The sequence below is a fragment of the Pseudopipra pipra genome, chromosome 5, assembly GCF_036250125.1.
Source record: "Pseudopipra pipra isolate bDixPip1 chromosome 5, bDixPip1.hap1, whole genome shotgun sequence".
Taxonomy (NCBI): domain Eukaryota; kingdom Metazoa; phylum Chordata; class Aves; order Passeriformes; family Pipridae; genus Pseudopipra; species Pseudopipra pipra.
Window position 1 is genome coordinate 73,704,186 of NC_087553.1, and position 22,365 is coordinate 73,726,550.

The following is a 22,365-nucleotide window of genomic DNA, read 5'->3' on the forward strand; positions in this document are numbered from 1 at the left end:
CTTATCTTTGGTTTTTTCCCCCCTTTCCAAACCCTTCTTGTCTTGGCTCAAGGACTGGAAGCCTATTTGTACCAGAGTGACACCAAAATCTTCAGTTCCACTTAGAAGAAATTTGCCCCAGCGTGGTTTTTGCACAATAATCATCAGGATTTTTTCATCCTGATGCATTTTCTTTCCCTGCCTCCATGAAAACCCCACTCTGGCTGCATCACCAGAGCTGCTCACGTGCCCTTGATATATTTGCAAGCCATTTTTATTTGGGTATAAACTATCAGCCAACATTTCAGCAGTGTCAGATCTTGCTGAAGCCTTGGCTGGTGGCCACTTTGCTCCCAAATAAAAGCTGCTTGGGAATATTTCGGGGTCTTAGAGCTGTTCCCTGGATGTGATTTTATGCCTGGTTTGTATAGATGTTAAACCACTTTCTGTGAGGGGGAACTGTGTGTTTTTAAGGGAATAAATGGATTGGGAATCCCTCTGTCTTCCCACTGAGCACCAAACTGAGAGGGTTGAGTTTCCTTATTTTTCTCCACTAGGAGTGTTTTTTAGGGTCAAGCTGCATTTATTTTTAGGGGTCAAGCTGCATCTATTTTTAGGGGTCAAACTGTATTTACTCAGTGAATAAATGCCCAGCCCCAAATCAGAAAGCAGCTCTTCTCCTATATTTGGGAGAGTTCAGTGAAAATACCCTTGTCTTGCTGATTTATATTTAGGAATGGAGGTTTTAACAACAGCTCTATTTCCTGCCAGGGTTTGGTTTTGGGGGCTTTTTTTTTTAATGATTGTTTTGTGGGACTGGAAATTACAGAACGTGGAAACATGTGAAGATTTCAGGACAAATGGGCAGAATTCCATCTCCAAATGGCTTTGGGTGGTTTTGGTGTGTCTGGGAGGTTCCCTGGCTGTGGGAAGAGCAGGGCTGAGGTACCCCAGGATTTATGGCTCCCCTTTAATAGTTGGAAATGAAAGACTCTTTGCTGCAGGCCAAAGCCATCCATATGTCAGGGGCTTCTCTCTGTGGACTGTCAGAGCTGTTTGAGAGCTCTCTCAAGGATGGTGCTAAATGAAAGGAAAAAGTATTAGAAATTAAAGTTAGAACAGGCTACAAGAAGTTTGGAGCCCCAAAAATCATTTGTTAACCAGTGGCAAATAAACTCCAGCCCAGCTCACAACTCTCAGGAGCAATTTGCAACCAGAAGGAGAAGCTGTTCTGTGTAAAACTGCAAACAGTTTATGTGTCCAAACAAATAATGGGCTTTTTTAAGAGGACTGTCCATGTGGGACAGCACTGACTGGACCAGTTCCCTTCAGTGGTCACTGGGAGCACATTTCTGCCGAGGAAAAACACAACATAAAACCGGAATGACAAATAAAAGTGTCTCAGTGAATACACAGCTGTTAATTGCTCCTGATCTTGATGGATCTGAGCCCACTTTGGTCTTTGTGTGAGCAGCAAATCCATCTGAGGCTGGGGAACTTCAGGTAGATTGTTGTGGATCTGGAAAACAAGCAGGAGCTTTGAGTCACACAACCAGGGAATCCCTGAAGTTGGAAAAGCTCTCCAGGATCAAGTCCAACTGTTCCATGCACTGCCCCATGTCCCCAAGTGCCACATGCACAGGGATTTGAAGTCCCTCCAGGGATGGGGACTCCACCCCTGCCCTGGGCTGGACAACCCTTTCCATGGAGGAATTCCTCTTGATGTCCAACCTGACCCTCCCCTGGCACAGCCGGAGGCCGTTCCCTCTCCTCCTGTCCCTTGTTCCCTGGAGCAGAGCCTGACACCCCACCAACTCCCCCCTCCTGTCAGGGACTTGCAGAGCCAGAAGGTCCCCCCTGAGCCTCTTTTTCTCCAGGATGAGCCCCCCCAGCTCCCTCAGGAGTTCTCCAGACCCTTCCCAGCTCCCTTCCCTTCCCTGCACACGCCCCAGCCCCTCCATGTCTCTCCTGTCTGAGGGGCCCAGAACTGCCTCCAGCATTCCAGGATTCCCCAGTGCCCCATAAAATGTTTAGATGGTTATTATTATTATCATCATCATTATCATCATTATTTTTATGTTATTATCATTATTATTATTATTATTATTGGGTTAAAATCCTTCACTTTTTCTGGTGCCACGTGCTTCTCCCACATATCCATCCCCATACCCAGATTATAACTGCCTGATCCTTTGCTAAAACACAATCCTCTTGCCCAGCCTTGTCCTTGTCTGAACATATTCCTCAGTGGTAAAACCATTTCTTCTACCACTCCATGCTCAGTTTTTCTCACCTAAATTCCACTCAAAGAGCAGCGAAGGACGGCGGCGCCAGACATTCCCAAACAAATCCTAATGAGCCCAGGAACAACTTACTGTTAAATTGGAGTCTCAGGACTTTAAAAATGCCATGGAAAGCCTGGCTGGGGGAGGTGGGGATGGCTCACTGCACACCTGCTGGCAGGGATTGCTCCGGGGAGGATCGTCCTGCTCGGTCACTGTCACGGGGAGCACGTTGTACCGGGTGACTTTGCCCCTTCTCTCCTCTGCTGGTTGTCTGTTCCTGGGAAATGTTCAGCATGGAAGGCCTTGGATAGGTCCTAAGTTTCTCCTTATCAGCAATGAAGGTTGTAGCCAAGTCTGCAAATGCTCAAAGTATGGAATTAATCTTCCCTGCCGGGTGGAACCCGGGCCTGCTGCTGGAAGGGAGATTTCCTGAGGAAATGATGTGTCTTCAGGACATACAGACAGTCCTGAAAGGGTTGGGTTGGAAGGGACATCAAAGGCCATCCAGGCCCAACCCCAACACCTTCCACTAGCCCAGGTGCTCCAAACCCCATCCAACCCGGCCTTGGACACTTCCAGGGATCCAGGGGCAGCCACAGCTTCTCTGGGAAATCCATTCCAGCCCCTCCCCACCCTCCCAGCCAGCAATTCCTTCCCAGTATCCCACCTATCCCTGCCCTCTGGCACTGGGAAGCCATTCCCTGTGTCCTGTCCCTCCAGGCCTTGTCCCCAGTCCCTCTCCAGCTCTCCTGGAGCCCCTTTAGGCCCTGCAAGGGGCTCCAAGGACTCTGTGGCCCCATTTGGAACTGGAATTTGGGGCTGGGCTGTGCCAGGAGCATCCAGAGCTTTGTTTTTCCTCCTGGATGCAGCATTTCCCTTGGCTGGGAATGGTTAAGCTGGAGAGAGACCTGGAAGCACTGAGGATGGAGCTCAAACCTCCTAATTTTGTAGAATCATGAAATGGTTTGGGTTGGAAGGGGCCTTAAAGATCATCCACTTCCAATCCCAGAGATACCTCCCACTATCCCAGGTTGCTCCACCCCAGCCTTGCACACTTCCAGGGATCCAGAGGCAGCCACAGCTTCTCTGGGAAATCCATTACAGCCCCTCCCCACCCTCCCAGACAGCAATTCCTTCCCAATATCCCATCTAACCCTGCCCTCTGGCACTGGGAAGCCATTCCCTGTGTCCTGTCCCTCCAGGCCTTGTCCCCAGTCCCTCTCCAGCTCTCCTGGAGCCCCTTTAGGCCCTGCAAGGGGCTCTCAGCTCTCCCTGGAGCCTTCTCTTCTCCAGGGGAACATTCCCAGCTCTCCCAGCCTGGCTCCAGAGCAGAGGGGCTCCAGCCCTGGGAGCAGCTCCAGGGTCTCCTCTGGACTCTCTCCAGCAGCTCCACATCCTCCTGCTGTTGTTCCCAGGGCTGGAGCAGCTCTGCAGGGGGGTCTCCCCTGAGGGGGCAGAGGGGCAGAATCCCCCCCTGCCCTGCTGCCCCCGCTGCGGGATCAGCCCAGGGCACGGGGGGTTCTGGGCTGGGGCATCTCCAGCTTCTCCTCCACCAACCCCCCCCCCCCGAGTCCTCCTCCCAGGGCTGCTCTCAATCCATTCTCCTCCCAGCCTGGATTCCTCTCAATCCATTCTCCTCCCAGCCTGGATTCCTGCTGGGATTGCCCTGACCCACTGCAGGACTCCACACTCCTGCTGTGCCAAATCCTCCTGCCCTTGGTGCTCTTGGCACAAGTCAGACCTGCAGGGCAAATTAATCCAAGCCATCAAATTCCTCTAAATGAGCTTTGCAAACTCATCTGAAGCCCTGGTTATAAAAAAGGGCAGAATTCCTTTGTTTTCAGTCCTAATTCTGCTCCTGCAGAAGCTGCAGGTTGAGGACTCACCTCAGAACTGATGTTTTAGTCATTATTTCACTTTTCAGAGTCAGAGTTTTATTGTCTTTAGTTCAAGACCAGAACCTGCCTGGATTTTGCCACATTGGCAACAGTTCCCTGTTGATATCCAGGGAGAGCCAAACCTGCATGGATTGGTTTCCTGAGCCATCAAAGTTCACACTTTGATCAAGGATGAATTATTCCCCTTTTTCTGAGCAAAATAAAGAAAAGGTGAATGTGACATTAAGCAGGTCAGGGCCCTCAGATTCACCCATAGGCCTTAAAGTGTAATATATTAACATAATGTCATATTAATCTGTGATTATTTATGTTGATACCCTTTTATCTGACTGCTGGATTTGTATCCAGCCCCGCTGTCATCTCCAAAACCAGATTTGATTCATGGCCTCATTTCCTGTTTTTTCCTCCCACTGCTCACAGCCCTTTTTATTTTATTTTTTTTTTTTAACCTCTCCATGGTCCATTTATTAAACGTAGAGTTAGAAACACAATTAGAATTTACTCAGGTCTGTAATGCCTGAATATTAAATCCTTGGAACAATAAAAATCCTTTCCCAAATGTTTCTTCTCTGGCTTCCCTCTTCACTCAGCCTAATTACTGATTAAATGAGCAAGAAAAAATAAGAAAAGGAGGGCCTGATTGGAGCAATTCCAAGCAAGGAGTGTGTGAATAATCCTGGAATTCCCAAGCACTGCAAAAAAAAAAGGCAAATCAGAGAGACCTGAGGATATTTCAGAGTGTTCAGATCGTGTTTTATAAGTGGGTTTTTCACAGCCTGTTGTCTCCCTCCTAAGTGGTTCATCCAGTTTATAACAACTGGTTTTAACTGAGTTTAAAGTTCCCAACCAGCCTGAGGTGTTGCTGGTGCAGGAGAGGAAGGAATGAGGGTGTTCAGGCCTCCCAGCACAAGGTCCCTCTGCAGGGGTCTGGTTGTTTGGGTGATGTTCCTGTTCCACCCTAAACACACGTTTCTGAGCACAGCCCAGATCTCCCTCTGCAGAACAGTCCTCTGGGCTTAAACTCAAATTAAGCTTCGTTCCAGCACCCAACCCTCGAAATATCATCAGAGCTGACTCGTCATCCAGCCCTCAGCACAAATAAAATCCAAATTAAGGTGGATTGGGTTTTTTTCCCCCCCAGAATTTGTCTTATTAATGCACAGGAAGGACTAAAGGGCTGCAGAAATGAACGTGGGGGTTCCCAGCACAGTGTCCCACAGACTGAACTGAAAAGAAATCCATGGATTCAGGTGATCACTGCTCTGCCTGTCAGGGGTGGTCTGTGCCCCTTTGTCAATCCATAAATCCAGGAGCAGCACGGAGCTGGATGGAGCCGCATTCCAGCTGCTCCAGCACAAAAGCAGGAGGATTTAGTGTTTAACATCAATGTTCCCTGACCTGCACCAGGCCACTGCCCCCCGTGGAGTCATTCATCCCAGAACTTGGCTGGGCAGGAGCATCATCTCGGACACATCCAAGGGCCTCCTGCCGGGAGCATCAAGGACTGGGGGACTGGGACTGAGTGGCTCTGGCCTCCTCCAGGTGCCTGAGGGACAGGCCCTGGGAGCTTTGCTTTCACAATCCCTGGTTTTGATCATTATCCCTCCTTTCTGCTCTGTCTGAAGGGAGGGAGAGATTGAAGTTACCTCAGTTAATATTCACTATTTCTTCTTTCCCAGCATCATTAGACGCTTCCCTCCTTCCCTCGCTTTTGAAATGCAGAATTCCTTCTTGGAAAAGTCTTTATCTGATATTCATCTGGTAGCTTTTTGTGCTTCCCCAGCACCCAGGAAGGCCAGGCTGTGGTCTGCACAGTGGGCTGTGCTGAGCTTCACAGAAACATGGACTAACAGCCTGGATTTGGAGGGATTGGCTGTCCATGGGGCCCTGGATGCTGCATCCCAAGTGACATGGAAACCCTTTGTAGCTGAGGAGCTCCTTCCCTTGGTTTTGAAATGCAGAATTTCTCCCTGGAAAACTCTTTATCTGATATTCATCTGGCAGCTTTTTGTGCTTCCCCAGCACCCAGGAAGGCCAGGCTGTGGTCTGCACAGTGGGCTGTGCTGAGCTTCACAGAAACATGGACTAACAGCCTGGATTTGGAGGGATTGGCTGTCCAGGGGGACCTGGATGCTGCATCCCAAGTGACATGGAAACCCTTTATAGCTGAGGAGCTCAGCCTGGGGGTGCTGTGGCCACCATGGAAAAGGCACAAGAGAGGAAAAACAGAAAGGAAAGATAAGGAGAGAAACTACTTTTCTACTGTGCAAGGTGGGATCTCCTCGAGGGAGCACGTGGAGAAAAGCTCAGGGGTCCCACAGGATGGGGAATTCTTTCCTGTCCCCCACCCCAGGGGCATTGCAGAGGGGTCTGGAAAAATCCAGGGAGCTGGGATACAAATCCTGACAGTCTTCACCCCCTGTCATGGAAGTTTTGCTGCGATTTGTCTCTTTATCCATCGGAAAGGTGAGGAAATCCTTCTAATTCCTCACTGCTCTTGTCCTGAATCCCATCCCCAGACCCTTGAGAGTCATCAGGTTTTGGGACATCGACTCCACTGTTATTAAAGGGACTTTTTTTCTACAATTCAGCTTGTCCAGCCTGTCCAACACATTGTCCAACCCAGTGTGCAACAGCAGTTCACAAACCAAGTAGGAGATTTAAAAGTGGGGTGGGATGAAACTTCAAAATCATGGAATCTTAGAATTGTTCAGGTGGGAGAAGACTTCCAAGATCATCAAGTCCAACCATCAGACCAGCACTGGGTGATCTCCAGAGGTCCCTTCCCACTCTGATGATTCTGTGACTCTGAAAATTGTGTCCTCAGGTGCCACTTCCACGTGGTTTTTTTTTTTTTTTGGACACTTCCAACGATGTGGATGCAGCTTAAAAATGGAGTAGGAACACTCAAAGCTCTCCAGGGCTGGGAGCTTGTTATTGGTGGTTCACTGTTCAAAACTAAGAGTCATTTTTAGTACTCCTGGATATTCATTCCTTGAAACTCTTCCATTCCCACAGGGAAATTCATGCCAAGTGAACAAGCCTCAATTTTATGGCGGATCTTCGGGGGAAAGTTAAACCTGGGGTTAAATCCAATGGCCTGAGCTTTATTGGAGGAAAATGGATCAACATCACTTGGCTCCAAGTTGTCTGAAGCAGGAAATATTTTATTCTTCAGGAGAACTTAATTTCATGTATCCAAACCCAAACTGGAGAGCAGTCAAGTTGTTTCCTCACACAGTTTTCTTGGAGAGGTTTCCCCAGGGATATCGTAGCTCTTTAATTGAAATGTGCCTGTATTTCCTTTAGCTCGTTATGGAGGCTTTAAACAAGCCCAAATCTGGGGGAATCAACAGGGAAAAGTCCTCTGTTTGCCATCCATTGGCACTGTTTGCTTTTCCAAGAGTGAATTATCCAAGAGCCACCTGGTTCAAGAGCCATGATAATTAAAGATGGGAAAAGCTGAGGGAACAGGTGAATCCTCTGTGTCCTGCCTGGGTGCCACAGGAACTCCTTGGGACAGGCAGGAGGTGGCAGGAGGTCACACTGGATCATCTGCTGACTTCCAGTGGGGTTAAAAAACCCGTACCTGTGGCTGCCAAGGATTTAAGAGTCATCAATTAATCTGCATATCGTGGGCATGTGGGAGATCCAAACGAGGACAGGCTCTTGGACTGCTTTGAAAAGTCAGGTATTTCCTTGGATCAGATCAGGGGTATCCTGTGAGAACACCAGGGGTAATTAGGGGAAATTTGGGGTAATTAGGGAACTGTCCTGTCTTATTGCTTGTGTTAAACACCTCAGGCTGTGCTGCAGTTGTGATTTTAGGAAGGAATTCCTGGCTGGGAGGATGGGAAGGCCCTGGCCCAGGTTGCCCAGAGAAGCTGTGGCTGCCCCTGGATCCCTGCAAGTGTCCAAGGCCGGGCTGGAGCAACCTGAGAGAGTGGAAGGTGTCCCTGCCCATGGCATGAGATGATCTTTGAGGTCCTTTCCAACCCAAACCCTTCTGTGATTCCCAGAAATGGGAGCTGGCTCGGCCCAAAATGTGCTGGCCGTGACGTTTCCTACCTCAACAGACCTGACAGATTAAAACCAAGCATGGGCCTGAATTACTTCCCTAATCAGATCCTTATAAAATACAATAAACCAACCTAAACTGAACATTCCTGTCCTCAGCAGCTGCTGTGGCCACGTGCTGGGGATGCTCCATCATTCCACGTCTCTGCAGATGTTTGAGCCCATTTTGGGCAACATTTTTATCTCTCATGTTCCCCTTCCTCCCCCCCCCAGTGCTCTCAGGTTTGTGTGGGGAGATCTCCAGCTTTTCCAGAGAATTATTCTGTGCAATTTGCTCTTTTCCTGCCTGGAAGGAATCCTGCAGTCAACTGGTTGTGTGTGCACCAGAGGCAAGGGAAGCAGAGCCCGGAGTTGTGTGTTATTTGCCAGGATGATCAGGAATGGGGAAGCAGCAAACTGATTAATTCTGTGTGATCCAAGCAGATTATTTACCCAGTGAGAGGCTAACACGGGATCTTTTCTCTTGTTTTGAGTCTTTCTTGCTAATCTGTTTGATTTGGCAGCTCGTAAATAACTGGTTAATAAAATTTGGGGAATATTAAACCCGAGTGGTGAGTGAAGGGCAGCCAATGCTCACAGAAAAGGGCGCTGGAAGAGCTGGATCTTTTTTAATTGATGGGAATGGGGAACAGGGAGCAAAGCAGGGAGAGGGAAACAAAGACAGACATCAAAATGAAGGTTATGTGGCCCCACCTGGAGTGTCCAGCTCTGAGGCCCCCAGCACAGGGAGGACATGGAGCTGCTGGAGAGAGTCCAGAGGAGACCATGGAGCTGCTCCCAGGGCTGGATTCCTCTGCTCTGGAGCCAGGCTGGGAGAGCTGGGAATGTTCACCTGGAGAAGAGAAGGATCCAGGGAGAGCTGAGAGCCCCTTGCAGGGCCTGAAGGGGCTCCAGGAGAGCTGGAGAGGGACTGGGGACAAGGCCTGGAGGGACAGGACACAGAGAATGGCTTCCTAGTGGAATATTAGCTGGGATATGGGGAAGGAATTGCTGGCTGGGAGGGTGGGGAGGGGCTGGAATGGATTTCCCAGAGAAGCTGTGGCTGCCCCTGGATCCCTGGAAGTGTCCAAGGGCAGGTTGGATGGGGCTTGGAGCAACCTGGGCTAGTGGGAGGTGTTGGGGTTGGACCTGGATGGTCTTCAATGTCCCTTCCAACCCAAACCATTCCATGATTCCAGGATTATATTTTGAAAAAGCTTTAACTTACTCTGAGAAATACTCATAACACATTGAGCTTAAATAACCTTCTGCTCCCTGCTCCCAAAGGCATTTGGAAACACAGCCCCATTATCCCTGTTTTCCAGACCCCCAGAAGTGAGGCACAGAGCAGGAGAGTCCAGGATCACAACTCGTGGCAGAGCTGAGAGTTCCTCAGCATGAGTGGCTTCACCCCCTGGAGCATCCTGGAATCTGGGCTGATTCCCACCCTGACCCTGTCCCTGCTCTGTGCTTTTATTCCCAGCTCTGTGGTTATTCCACAAGGCCTCTGACCCCAGAGGGGTCCAGGACATTAAACACATGATTCCACAGCGTTCCCTCCTGCAGGACACCTCCTTCCATGCCCAGGATAAAGCTGTGGGACTAATGAGCAGTGAGGGGACGGGTTGTTTCCACATCCTGGGGCCGTGTGTGTGTCCTCACACTTCATTTCCTTCACACCATTCCAGGCAGTGATTAATGCTCCCAAGGACTTCTCCATGGCAACAATCAATCTGCCATTCCCAAATTTTCAAGTGCTTCACTTGGCCACACGAGCAGCGTTTCCCGTTCAAAGGTGTGTGTTGTGTGTTTTTAACGTGGGATTTTGGCTTGAATTCCTGTATTTCCTTTCATCCCAAAGGTTCCTGAGGTGGGAGTAGCAGGGTACTTTCCCCTCCATAGGATGTGGTTGCCTGTGATAACTGGGAACATTTTTGCCCTGTATTCCTATAGAGGGTCAGTGTATAAATGATGACACACTGCAGAGGTGCAGGAGCTGACAGGAGCATCCCAATCCACTGGACACTGGGAATGGGAAGGCAGGAGATCCAGGCAGACAGGAATGGGAACAGCAAGGAGCAATTTCCCTTTCAATCACCGAGCCTGTGCCCAGCAGTGTGTCCTCAGCAGAGTCCAGGATGTAAATTGGGTTTCTATTTTCGTTGCTCAGAGGTAAAACCAGCAGCAGATGGTGTTTTGAAACACTCGTAATTTTGGCTAATGGAGCCACTGCTGCCAACTGTCCTGTCCTCCACTTGGGGATGAGATGTATCATTATCAATAAATAACACCTAACAATGATACAAACAGACCAAACCCTCAATTCCTTGGTCCTGAGCAACTCCCACTCTCTCCAAGACTTTGTGCTCGTGTCTTTGGGTGACAAAGTGTTTTACTCCTTCCTTCTTTCTGATCCGTGTTTCCAATCCTTATTTATTTTTTTAAATACACATCCTCCAGGTCCCTCCTCACCTATGGGAGTTCCATATGGCCACTAGAGACAGAACTTGCCCGTGGAGGGCTCTGCCATGGAAACTTTGATCAGAACTTCCATGGAATTCCCGGAGCGCGGGAGCCAAAAACTGCTGCCGACTTTACGCGTGTCCAGATGGTCCCTCCCGACTCCATTTGCAAGGAAAAGTGAAATCCCATCTTTTCTGGTTGTTGCTCACCTGGAAGGTGAGCCAAGGACTTCTACCTGAGTGAGTGTGTGGTGAGAGGCCAAACACTCCCAACAAAGGAGCTCCTTGCCCTCCTGACTGTTTGGGAACGGTTCAGAGCGCACGGAGAAGGCGGGAGAGAATCCAACTGAAGGCCTGGCTTCAAAAAACCAAATAAAAAAAGGAAGCACTGAAAATCACTAAAGGGATAACCCTGAGAGTCACTAAAGCCACTCCTGTGCTTTTAGGGAAAAAAAGCACTCGGTGTTTTCCTGGAGGATCAGGGAAGAGCCAAGTGAAGGGGAGACACACGAGCCTGGAGCGACAGGTGCAGTACAAGAGGATAATTAAGCCAATTGTGTTATATTTTACTATTCCAAGTGGAGGGAATGAGCTACAGAAAGGTGCAAATGACTGTGTGGCTGTGGAGCTCATCAGGAAGCTCGTGCCCGTTGGCATCCCGGGAATATCATCCCCCTCCCAGGGAAAGCAGGATCGTTTCAGTTCTCTCCACACTTTGCTCCTCCAGACCAATTTCACTGTCAGCTCTGCCAGAGAAAGGACTGATGATTTAAAAACTTGGCCCAAAAAACTGGAGAGCAGCAGTGGCAGTAAACATTAGTCACTGTAGCAAACTAATTTGTTTTCCATATGGCATTTTCAACGGAGTGTGGAAGATTCACAAGTGAAATAATAATTACAAATGAGGAATACTTTGAAAAAAGATGTGGTTTTCTCCCAGTGCATCACTTAAAAGGGTTTCTAATTAAGTCAATACTTGATTATGCTGGAGATGACACCGGCTGCCAAATTACAGTTTGTTGGGTTTTGTTCTCGGGGAAAGATTGTTCCCAAGGGCAGGAAAATTCCTGCATCTATTCAGCCTGCGGTGCTGCTGAGATGGAAGACAGGTGAGAGAGGTGTTTAAATCCCTTGGGAAAATCAGGAGGTGAACATTTGCTTAATAACATTCCTGCCTGCAGTAGAGAATTTTGCTCAGCAAGATGAGGGGCTGATATTCCTGATTAAGCCAAGTCCAAGGCAGCTGCTCTGAGATCCCCTTGATCTGTTCCTGGCTAAACACAAAAAAAGCCCAAGTCAGAGCTGGGAATTATGCTCCAAGGGAAAAAGGGAAGGAGCTTCATGCAGATAACAAAAGATAAGCTAACAAAAGATAACAGAAACACAGCACATCTTATTCTCCTTCCAAACTCTTGTTGTGGAGGGTCCTGTCACCACCTTGAGCTTTTCCCATCCAGGGGGAGGGTTCTCCTCCTCATTCCTGGGTGTCCCCAGGGGTGTGTTCATCCCCCCTGTCCCCACCCAGGGCTGGTGTTTGCCCTTGGCCACAGGACACTTGTGGTCACAGGGACACACCAAGTCCAGAGACGTCCCGAGGCCTCGTGGTGTTGGATCAGTCCAAGCATTGGCCAAAAATCCCATTGCCCAGGTTACAGTTTCAGCCCAGGCTCTGGAGCACTGGGAGGTTTGGGTCTGGAGGCTCTGTTTTAAAACACAAACCACGATTTTCGACCGAGATCTAAGCTCTGGCTCAGCTCTCAGCTCGCTTTTCAGCCTCATCTTTTCTGCAGGGAGTTACACAGAGATTTTCCACCTGTAAAGGGGAGGAAATATGAGACCGATTTGTTCACACTCCCTTGTAACTGAACTACTGGACAACTACACCTCAAACACTCATTTTCCACCTCACAAAGCAGGCTCAGGCCAGTTTTCCCTGATTTTCACTGCCAGTCAATCCCAGGGAACTTGCAGCAGTGCCACTTCCCCAGGCACCTGAGATTTACCCCGTGAGTGCTTTTTTTGGGTCCTACGAACACTGATTGTGCTTTTCTTCCTTTTGTGCAAATTGGGGCCTGTCTGTTCACATCTTTATCCAAATTTGGATTGCAGTCCTGATCTTTTAATGGCTGTCCAGCACATGCCCAGAGCAGGCCCTGCTCTGAGGGCAGAACATCCTGATGGCAGCAGAATGGGGCTGAATTAATCCAATGGCCCTTCCCGAAAGGCAGCCAAGGCCTGAGGCGTCAGATCCCACAGGGAAATGTCCACTCCCATCACATTTGCTCTTCAGGCACCTCAGAACACTTCCAGGGTAAGATTTTTCAGAAGAGCCCACAGAGAATGTAATTCTTTCTCTCACTGGAAGTGCCCAGACTTCTTTTTGTCAGGATTATCCCAGAGGGCCACGTTGTGCTACGGAATATGGAGGAATATCTGCTTTTTGCAGCTGTTCCACTCAGTGGGAATTGTCACCAGAGGAGATGGACAAGTTATTTCCTGGATTCACAGAAAGATTTGGGTTGGAAGGGACCTTAAAGACCATCCAGTTCCAACCCCAACACCTTCCACTATCCCAGTTTGCTCCAAGCCCTGTCCAACCCGGCCTTGGACACTTCCAGGGATCCAGGGGCAGCCACAACCTTGCTACTGAGATTGTGTGATACCACACCAGGAATGTAAACACACCATATCCTCAATATGTAAGTCAGAGAAACAGTTCCCTCTTTGGACAACTCAGTCCATGGCCCAGCTCAGCCAAAACAGCTCAGGATTAAAGTGACAATTTAGAATTATTAAATATTTAATGATGGGAGGGGGAAAAAGCTGCTAAAACCACAAAATATCTGCAGGGTAATACCAGTTGTATCAGACAGAAACAGTGCATTAGCAGAGAGGATTCTGAGCTTTAATGTCTGATCTGAGGCTATTCCATGTTTGGGAACACGCAGTGCTATTGCCATGGAAATTTATGAACAGACTCCTGGAGGCCACGTTTGTTTTCTATTTATTGTTTTTCCTTGACTCTCATCACTTCAGGATTGCCAGTGCTGGAGGATAATTGATGCTGATTTTTTTTTATCTCCTGGTGTTGTATCATCACCATTTCCCACTGAGGTTTGGGGTTTTTTTTTCACTTTATTTTTTTTTGGTTGATGGAATTCCAGGACATCACGAGACTTGTAAAAGTCAGGGCGCAGATGTCTGATGTGACCATCAGAGATATTGTCTATAAGTCACTTCCATCTGCCCTCTGCCCACTTTCCCTCACCAGGATTAGGCTGAACATGACAGATTTGGGGCACAAAGTGCCTGAAGTGCAGGGGGGAGGACGAGAAACCCCGTGAGAACACAGGACAGCGAGCAGAGGAAAACCCTTGCCCCCAGGACCCCCCTGAGAAACAGCCACAATAAAATCAACTTCCACTGCCAAGATCCTCACTTAGAACACAGGAAGAGTCACATCACATTTAAAAGATCTCAAAAGAGGATTTGATTGTGTCATTGTGCAATTCAAGTCCTTAAAGAACTTTACAGTTCAAGTCCTTAAAGAATTTTACCCCTGAGACTCTCCTGGATGTTAATTAAGGGAGATAATGCAGACAGGGTTGTTATGGTCTTTCTTAGGTGACAGCATTTGAAATGGTCCTTTTCAGCTGCTGAAAAGTCTCCCCAAATATTGCTCTGGGAGTGAAATTTTCCACAGGGTTTGTCTTCAGATCAGGGGGAGTGTATTGGAGTTGGGAAAAAGCTACTGTTTAACCCTGTGCATCAGCAGCTCCCATGGGAGGGTTAGGTTGGATTTTAGGGAAAGGTTCTTCCCACAGAGGGTGGTTGGGCACTGACCAGGCTCCCCAGGGCAGGGGGCACTTCCCAAGGCTGCCAGAGCTCAGGGAGCATTTGGACAACACCCTCAGGGACAGGGTGGGATTGTTGGGGTGTCTGGGGAGTTGGATCCATCCAACTCCAGGGCCAGGAGTTGGATCAATGATCCTTGTGGGTCCCTCCCAGCTCAGGATATTCTGCGATTCTCCGGTTCTATAATGACAGGACACGGGAAAGGGGGATTATATCACGTGTGGAACTGCAGGGTGGGGGATTTGAGAGGGAGATCACGGAGCTGGAATGCTGCCAGGTCACGGGATTAACCCCCTTGCTGCTGGGAAATGCCGAGGGGTCTCTGATGGACCCGAGCGTCGAGGAGCTCCCGCGTTCCCGTCTCATCTCCGGCAGGAGAGGGGGAATTAGTTTACTCTCTCTCTGTACTGCGAGTGTCACAAAAGATCTCCCTTCCCAGGCAGATGTTGGCTGCCAGTGGGAAGCTGAGAAACGCCAGTTTTAATTAAAAGCTTTATTTTCAAATACAATCCGGAGATTACAAGCGGCAAGAAGGGACTTCTCCGCTGGGAGGCTTCGGTGTGAGGCCCTGAGCAAAACAGCAGTAATTGAAAGACAAGGCCTAATTCCCCTTCTCCCAGCTGGGTCTAACACGAGGCAGGGACATCAATCCAGCCCTTGAAGGAGTGCTGGCAGCACCATTGCCTCTGTTGTTGGAGGGAAAGCAGCCAGAGCAAGGCTCTTCCACCCTCCTGTCCCTTCTCTGTCAAGTCGGTTTGTGAAGGAAAAACAAAGGAGAGGGGCAGAGCTGTTGGAGGAGAAGGATGAAAGGAACCCGTGCAGATTCCCATTGGAAAATCATGTTTTCATGTTATTTTGGTGTGCCTACCCTAATCCTGGGCACTTGTCCACTCCCAGGTGGTTCTGGGTCACAGAGAGGCTCCTCTGGGTTCAGGTTGCTGTGGCAGCCTCAGCCATTTTCCACCTTAAGTGAACACGTAGGAAAAATGGGATAACACCAGCCATGAGCACTCTGTGCTGCTTTACCTGGATGGAGAGTCTCCAGGGCTTTCGTTGGACACTTTTGAAGGAATTCACCTTTAAAGGAATTCACTTTTAAAGGAATTCTTTTCTTGTTTTAAAGGAAAAAATCCGCTCGTATCAACGGCTCCATCTGTTCCACAACTCAGCCTCAACAAACCCACTCTCTGTCTGTAGGTTTGTGGTGCCTGCACATCAACTTCTGACTTCCTGATGGGACTGCCCCACTACTCCTCACACTTAATGCCAGTGAAAATAAAGATGCAGAAGGAATTATCTCCCTTTGGGATGTGATGTAATCCCAGATTTCAGTCATCCTGTTGTGCAGGCACCACTTCAGCAGCACTGACCAAAGTTTCTCTGCAGTTCAGTCTCATCTCTGCTCACACAGCAGGAAATTTTGGTTGCCACTTTGTGACTCCCCATCTCCACTCCTCGAGTCAGAGCAGAGCAATGCTCTCATTTGGTGTGTCCACCAAGTAGAAATGGAGTTCTTCCACCCTCCTCTTGGCAGCAGCTGTGCCTTACACATTCCTGTGATCCTGTAGAGAGTCCCAGAATCAAAAAGTTGTTTGGGTTGGAAGGGACCTTAAAGATCATCTCATTCCAACCTCCTGCCATGGGCAGGGACACCTTCCACTAGCCCAGGTTGCCCCAACCTGGCCTTGGACACTTCCAGGGATCCAGGGGCAGCCACAGCTTCTCTGGGCAACAATCTTTGTGGAAATTCAGGTCACCTTGTCTATGAAGTTCTCTTTACACATGAAAACAGATTTAATAACAACAAAAGAAGAATGCAGTTTTTTCTTGGACTGATGAAGAAATATGGATTTCCTTTTAAAGACATCCTATTTTGGCCAAAACAGCAGGGAAATCAAGAGTTAAAAGCAGGACTGCAAAGGCCCTTCAGAGAATCACAGAATATCCTGAGTTGGGAGGGACCCACAAGGAGCATTGATCCTCCAACTCCTGGCCCTGCACAGACCCTCCAACAATCCCACCCTGTCCTTGAGGGCATTGTCCAAACACTCCTGGAGCTCTGGCAGCCTTGGGAAGTGCCCACTGCTCTGGGGAGCCTGGTCAGTGCCCAACCACCCTCTGGGGGAAGAACCTTTCCCTAAAATCCAACCTAAACCCCCCTGGCACAGCTCCAGCCATTCCCTGGGTCCCATCCCTGCTCACAGGGAGCAGAGATCAGTGCCTGACTCTTGTAAGACTTGAGGATCCTTAGATGAGGCAGCAGGAGGGGCAGCCATGCCATGGATTTATGGGAACGTACGTCCCAGGCTGTGCTTGCCCTCCCATGAATCCCAGAATCCCAGAATCAGCTGGGTTGGAAAAGCCCTCTGAGATCATCCAGCCCAACCCTTGCTCCAACCCCGCCGTGGTTCCCAGCCCATGGCACTGATGCCACATCCAGTCTGTCCTTAAAAACCTCCAGGGATGGAGAATCCCCCACTTCCCTGGGCAGCCCATTCCAAGGGCTGATCCCTCTCCATGGAAAACATTCCTTCTGATGTCCAACCTGCCCCTGCCCTGGCCCAGCTTGAGGCCGTGCCCTCCTGTCCTACTGCTGGTTCCCTGGAGCAGAGCCCGACCCCCCCCGGCTCCCCCCTCCTGGCAGGGAGTTGCAGAGAGTGAGGGGGTCTCCCCTGAGCCTCCTCCTCTCCAGGCTGAGCCCCCCCAGCTCCCTCAGCCTCTCCTCACAGCACTTGTGCTCCAGTCCCTTCACGACATTCCTGTGACTCTTTTGCCAAGTCCTTGTTTTTAGTTTCTAACAACCTGAACTTGTCAAAACCAGACCTGCAGGGCTTTCCCTCCTCCTTCCCAGCCCCTTTTCCCTGCCTCTCCCGAGCCCCACTGCTGCTGTACCATATCAGGCTCTGTACATATATTTAAATGTAATAAGATAGATTACAAGAATTGATTTTCCCCAGGGCCAGGTCGATAAGGCTGTATAAGCAGGGAATGTACAATGGATCAGGAAGAGCTGGCTGGAGCAGATTAATTAATGAGATGCAGCAGAGAAACATCCAAGGAACCACAGCCCTTCTCAGCTCACCTGAGCTATTAAGGGAATCTCTGGTGGCATCGAACGCTCGCTGCCAACCCAACAATACACAAATTTCTCTCGGAGTAATCACAGCAGTGGCAGAGCTTTTGAAGATCCAAAGGTTACTCTGCCCTTACTCTTGCAAGGAGAAATCACAGTGGGAAGTAAATAAACTTTTGAACAGCACAGCACTGACCTACCTAATCTTTGTTGGGATCTAACGGGGGAAATAAAGAACCTGCTGGAAATTCTCGGACCGGCTTTTTTTGTTTCCCAGGGATGTTCAGTGTTTGGAAACAACACAGGGGAAAAAAGAGGGAAAGAAAAAAGAGATGCTGCTCTTTGGCAGTATTGGGAAAAACATATTGGGTCACCGGTATGAATTAATGTATTTTTATTCATGGAATCAGAGAGTTGTTAAGGGTGGGAAAGGCCTTTATGATCAAGTCCAAACATCAACCCAGTACCAGCACCGTGTTCACCATTAACCACGTCCTCAAGTGCCACATCTACTCGTTTTTTGAACACTTCCAGGGATGGGGACTCCACCCCTGCCCTGGGCAGCTGTGCCAGGGCTGGACAGCCCTTTCCAGGAAGGAATTTTCCCAATATCCAACCTGACCCTCCCCTGGCACAGCCTGAGGTTGTTCCCTCTCCTCCTGTCCCTTGTTCCCTAGAACAGAGCCTGATCCCCCTCAGCTCCCCCCTCCTGGCAGAGACTTGCAGAGCCACAAGGTCCCCCCTGAGCCTCTTTTTCTCCAGGCTGAGCCCCCCCAGCTCCCTCAGGAAGGACCCCCCAGAAGGTCTCCAGACCCTTCCCAGCTCCCTTCCCTTCCCTGCACACACTCCAGCCCCTCCGTGTCTCTCCTGTCTGAGGGGCCCAGAACTGCCCCCAGGATTCCAGGGGGGCCTCCCCAGGTCCCAGCACAGGGAACAATCCCTCCCCTGCTCCTGTTGGACACACTATTCCTGATCCAATCCATGGGCCATTGGCCTCCTGCCCCCCTGGGCTCATGTCCAGCCGCTCTCACCAGCACCCCCAGGGCCTTTTCCATCTTTCCAGCCCCTCTGGCCCAGCCTGGAGCTGCAGGGGGTTCTTGTGACCCAAGGGCAGGACCTGACACTTCACCCTGGCTTAAATGGTTTAAAGTTTGGCCCAGCCCTGCTGTGACACGTTGTGCTGTGACTGTAACTCCAGGATCATTTCAGTTGAACAGGGTGAACGAGGACAGGCTGGACACAGAAGAACCAGAGCTCCAGCCCTGCATTCCCACCCTGGCTGTGATTTCCCAGGCTCAGCCACAGAGCAGTGAGATTTTCCTAAAAGGTTGCTTGACCTTTTCATTACTATTATTTATGGGCCAGTACTGTGCAGCCTCTTTTAAACCCTGCACTGAGCACTGCTGGGTGAGAGGTTGATATTTTAAGGGAACTTTCCTCTGCTTCAAGTTTATTATGGCTGAATGCAGTGCTGTCAACATCTGACATTTATAGACTGTGTTTAACCTCTGCTAATCCCTGAACATTTTGCAAATGAAGGACCCAGGTGCTCAGCTGCTGGAAGTTTTCACACCTTCATTGTTATCACCAGAGACATCCTAATTTACACCAAATGTCTCTGTGTGGCCAAGCAAGGCAATGTCCTTAATCAGAACAACAGATTCTTCCACGGGAAACAAACTTTGGGACACTTTGCTGCTTCTTTATGATTTTTCCTGATCTCCAGGAGGGATGGGGATGCCCACACCTTGCCTGTGTCTTCCAACTTTTTTTTCCTAATCAATTTATCAGCATCTCACCCTCCTTCATATCCTTTGACAGCCACAGCAGCTCAGCACAGTTGTGATCATAAAACCACACAATGCTTTGGGTTGGAAGAGACCCTAAAAACTCATCTTGTTTTTAGGGCAAGGGCACCTTCCACTATCCCAGGTGGCTCCAAGCCCTGTCCAAACTTGGCCTTGGATGTATCTCTGAAGCTCCTGCCCACAAAATTTTCCTGCTTTAGGAGTGGACGCTGCTCCAGGAACAAAATGTTCCTTTATTTTTGGTGGCTGGTTCAAAACAAGGAATAAATATTCTGAGATTCTGGGAATTGCTGGGTGTGAACTTGCAGTGCAGTTTGCTGCCCTGAGATATTGTGAATCATGAAACATCAGAATCTTTTTTCCATTTTTGGTGTGAAAACCACTTTAACCCTGTATTACAGGACCCCAGGACAGGGGAAAATGGTTTTAAACTGCCAGAGGGCAGGGTTAGGTGGGATATTGGGAAGGAATTGCTGTCTGGGAGGGTGGGGAGGCCGTGGCCCAGGTTGGCCAGAGAAGCTTTGGCTGCCCCTGGATCCACAGCTTCTCTGGGAAATCCATTCCAGCCCCTCCCCACCCTCCCAGACAGGAATTCCTTCCCAATATCCCATCTCACCCTGCCCTCTGGCACTGGGAAGCCATTCCCTGTGTCCTGTCCCTCCAGGCCTTGTCCCCAGTCCCTCTCCAGCTCTCCTGGAGCCCCTTTAGGCCCTGAAAGGGGCTCTCAGCTCTCCCTGGAGCCTTCTCTTCTCCAGGGGAACATTCCCAGCTCTCCCAGCCTGGCTCTATAGGTAAATATCTGTGTAAACACTCCCATCAGTGAGGTTTTCATTATCTGGATGTCCAATATTATCAAATCTGATATCTAAAACAGTACTGCCATGGCTTGGCATCAATGCAAGGACCAGGAATGCCACTGGTCTTCCTCCTCCCTCTCCTCCTTTCTTCCAGTTTATTACACCACTGTTATTCTGAGTTATTTTAACTTCTTGGGTGCTGCTGGAATTTAAAGTTCTCCCCATGGATGAAGCACCTGAGGTTTTGCTGGGTGTCTCCAGCATGTCCATGTGGAGCACCCCTGCTGTGCTGGCCCAATGAAAACAGGATTCCAGGCACACCTGGGATACACTCCAGCTGTTCCTGGTGTGCCTTTGGTGGGCAGACACATTAGGAAAGTTGGACAAAATCAAAAGCAGAACTGCAGGTTAAACTGGTCACGAGGCAGTTCGTCTTGGTTATATTGTTATTACTTAAATCATCCACTTGTGGAAGCAGCAAACACAGTTCTGGGAACCACAGGGAGCAGGTGGAATTAAGGATGGAACACCTCCCACACTCAGAGATAAGTGACTGTGCGGGGAGTGAGCGTGTGTAGGAGCAACTGCTTTCTGCCAGGTGACATTTGGAATTATTACCACTGTTTGTCACTCTCCGAGTCACAAAACAAGTTGCTGAGTGTTTTGCAGAAAAGAGACCCCAAATAGAAACCAGTAATCCATTAGAGGGGGGGATTTTCCCTGGCTGAGGGGAACCAGGAGTGGCCAGGCAGGAAAGGGACCTGGGGGTGCTGATGGACATGACCCAGGGGTGCCCAGGGGGGCAAGAGGGCCAATGGCTGCTGGGCTGGCTGAGGAAGAGTGTGGCAGCAGGAGCAGGGCAGGGCTTGTGCCCCTGGGCTGGGCGCTGGGGAGGCCACCCCTGGAGTGCTGTGTCCAGCTCTGGGCCCTGAGCTCAGGAAGGCCCTGGAGGGGCTGGAGCAGGGGCAGAGAAGAGCAGCGAGGCTGGGGAAGGGACTGGAGCCCAAGTGCTGGGAGGAGAGGCTGAGGGAGCTGGGGGGGCTCAGCCTGGAGAGGAGGAGGCTCAGGGGAGACCTCCTCACTCTCTGCAACTCCCTGCCAGGAGGGGGGAGCCAGGGGGGGTTGGTCTCTTTTTCCAGGCAACCATCAGCAAGACAAGAGGGCTCGGTCTCAAGCTGGGCCAGGGCAGGGGCAGGTTGGACATCAGGAAGGAATGTTTTCCATGGAGAGTGCTCAGCCATTGGAATGGGCTGCCCAGGAAAGTGGTGGAGTCCCCATCCCTGGAGGTGTTTAAGGACAGACTGGATGTGGCATCAGTGCCATGGGCTGGGAACCACGGTGGGGTTGGGTCACAGGTGGGACTGGATGATCTCAGAGGGCTTTTCCAACCTGTGACTGTGATTCTGTAAAATCAAGCCTTTATTAACTTGCTCTATGAACTCTGAACTTCTCAGGAGCCATGAGAAGCCATCCCAGCACGTCTAGAGGGGCTGGGAAATACGGGACACAGCTCAGGACGCTTGTGGCTCAGTAGTCACAGAATCCCAGGAAGCTTTGGATTGGAAGGGAACTTCAAGATCATCTCATTCCAACCAGCAGGGACACCTTCCACTAGCCCAGGTTGCTCCAAGCCCTGTCCAACCTGCCCTTGGACACTTCCAGGGATCCAGAGGCAACCTGTGCCAGGGCCTCCCCAGTCACATCGATTCCATGGCTCCAGACACTTTGCTCCAGGAATTGCAGGTGCCTTGTCATCAGCAACATTTTTGGGATTGCTGAAGCGAAGATAGACGGTGGCATATTGATTTAGGGGAGGTGGGAAGGTAATTTAGCTGTCAGGACAAATAAGGGAGGGGTGGATTTTTGCAGCGTTAAGGAGAACAGGGGAGAAAAAGGGAAGTCAAACATGATCTTGAGTTTCATCAGCCAGGATGCAGGGGAAAAATGGTGTTATTAAGTGTGTTTGTTAACAGAGTAATAGGGTTTAGGGGAAAGGGAGTCCTTTGGGAAGCTGGAGCTGAATTCTGCAGTTTCTGAAGTGCCCCAGTGGAAATTCAAATAAAGTTGTAAACAAGTGCAGATGAGGGGAAGGTGAAAATGGATGATGGGATCAACGTGACCCCGACTACGAAATGAGCTCTGCCAAGGTAGG

At 49.8% G+C, this 22,365-nt stretch overlaps 1 long non-coding RNA gene across 1 annotated transcript in view; it reads right to left on the reverse strand.

Annotated features, from left to right (window-relative positions):
* Nucleotides 1-23: 23 nt before the first annotated feature.
* LOC135415074 (uncharacterized) overlaps nt 24-22,365 on the reverse strand; it is a 43,273-nt gene continuing 20,931 nt past the window's right edge. The window contains exon 3 of the long non-coding RNA XR_010430963.1: nt 24-1,059. This is a non-coding gene — a long non-coding RNA (uncharacterized LOC135415074). The remainder of the gene's footprint in view (nt 1,060-22,365) is intronic.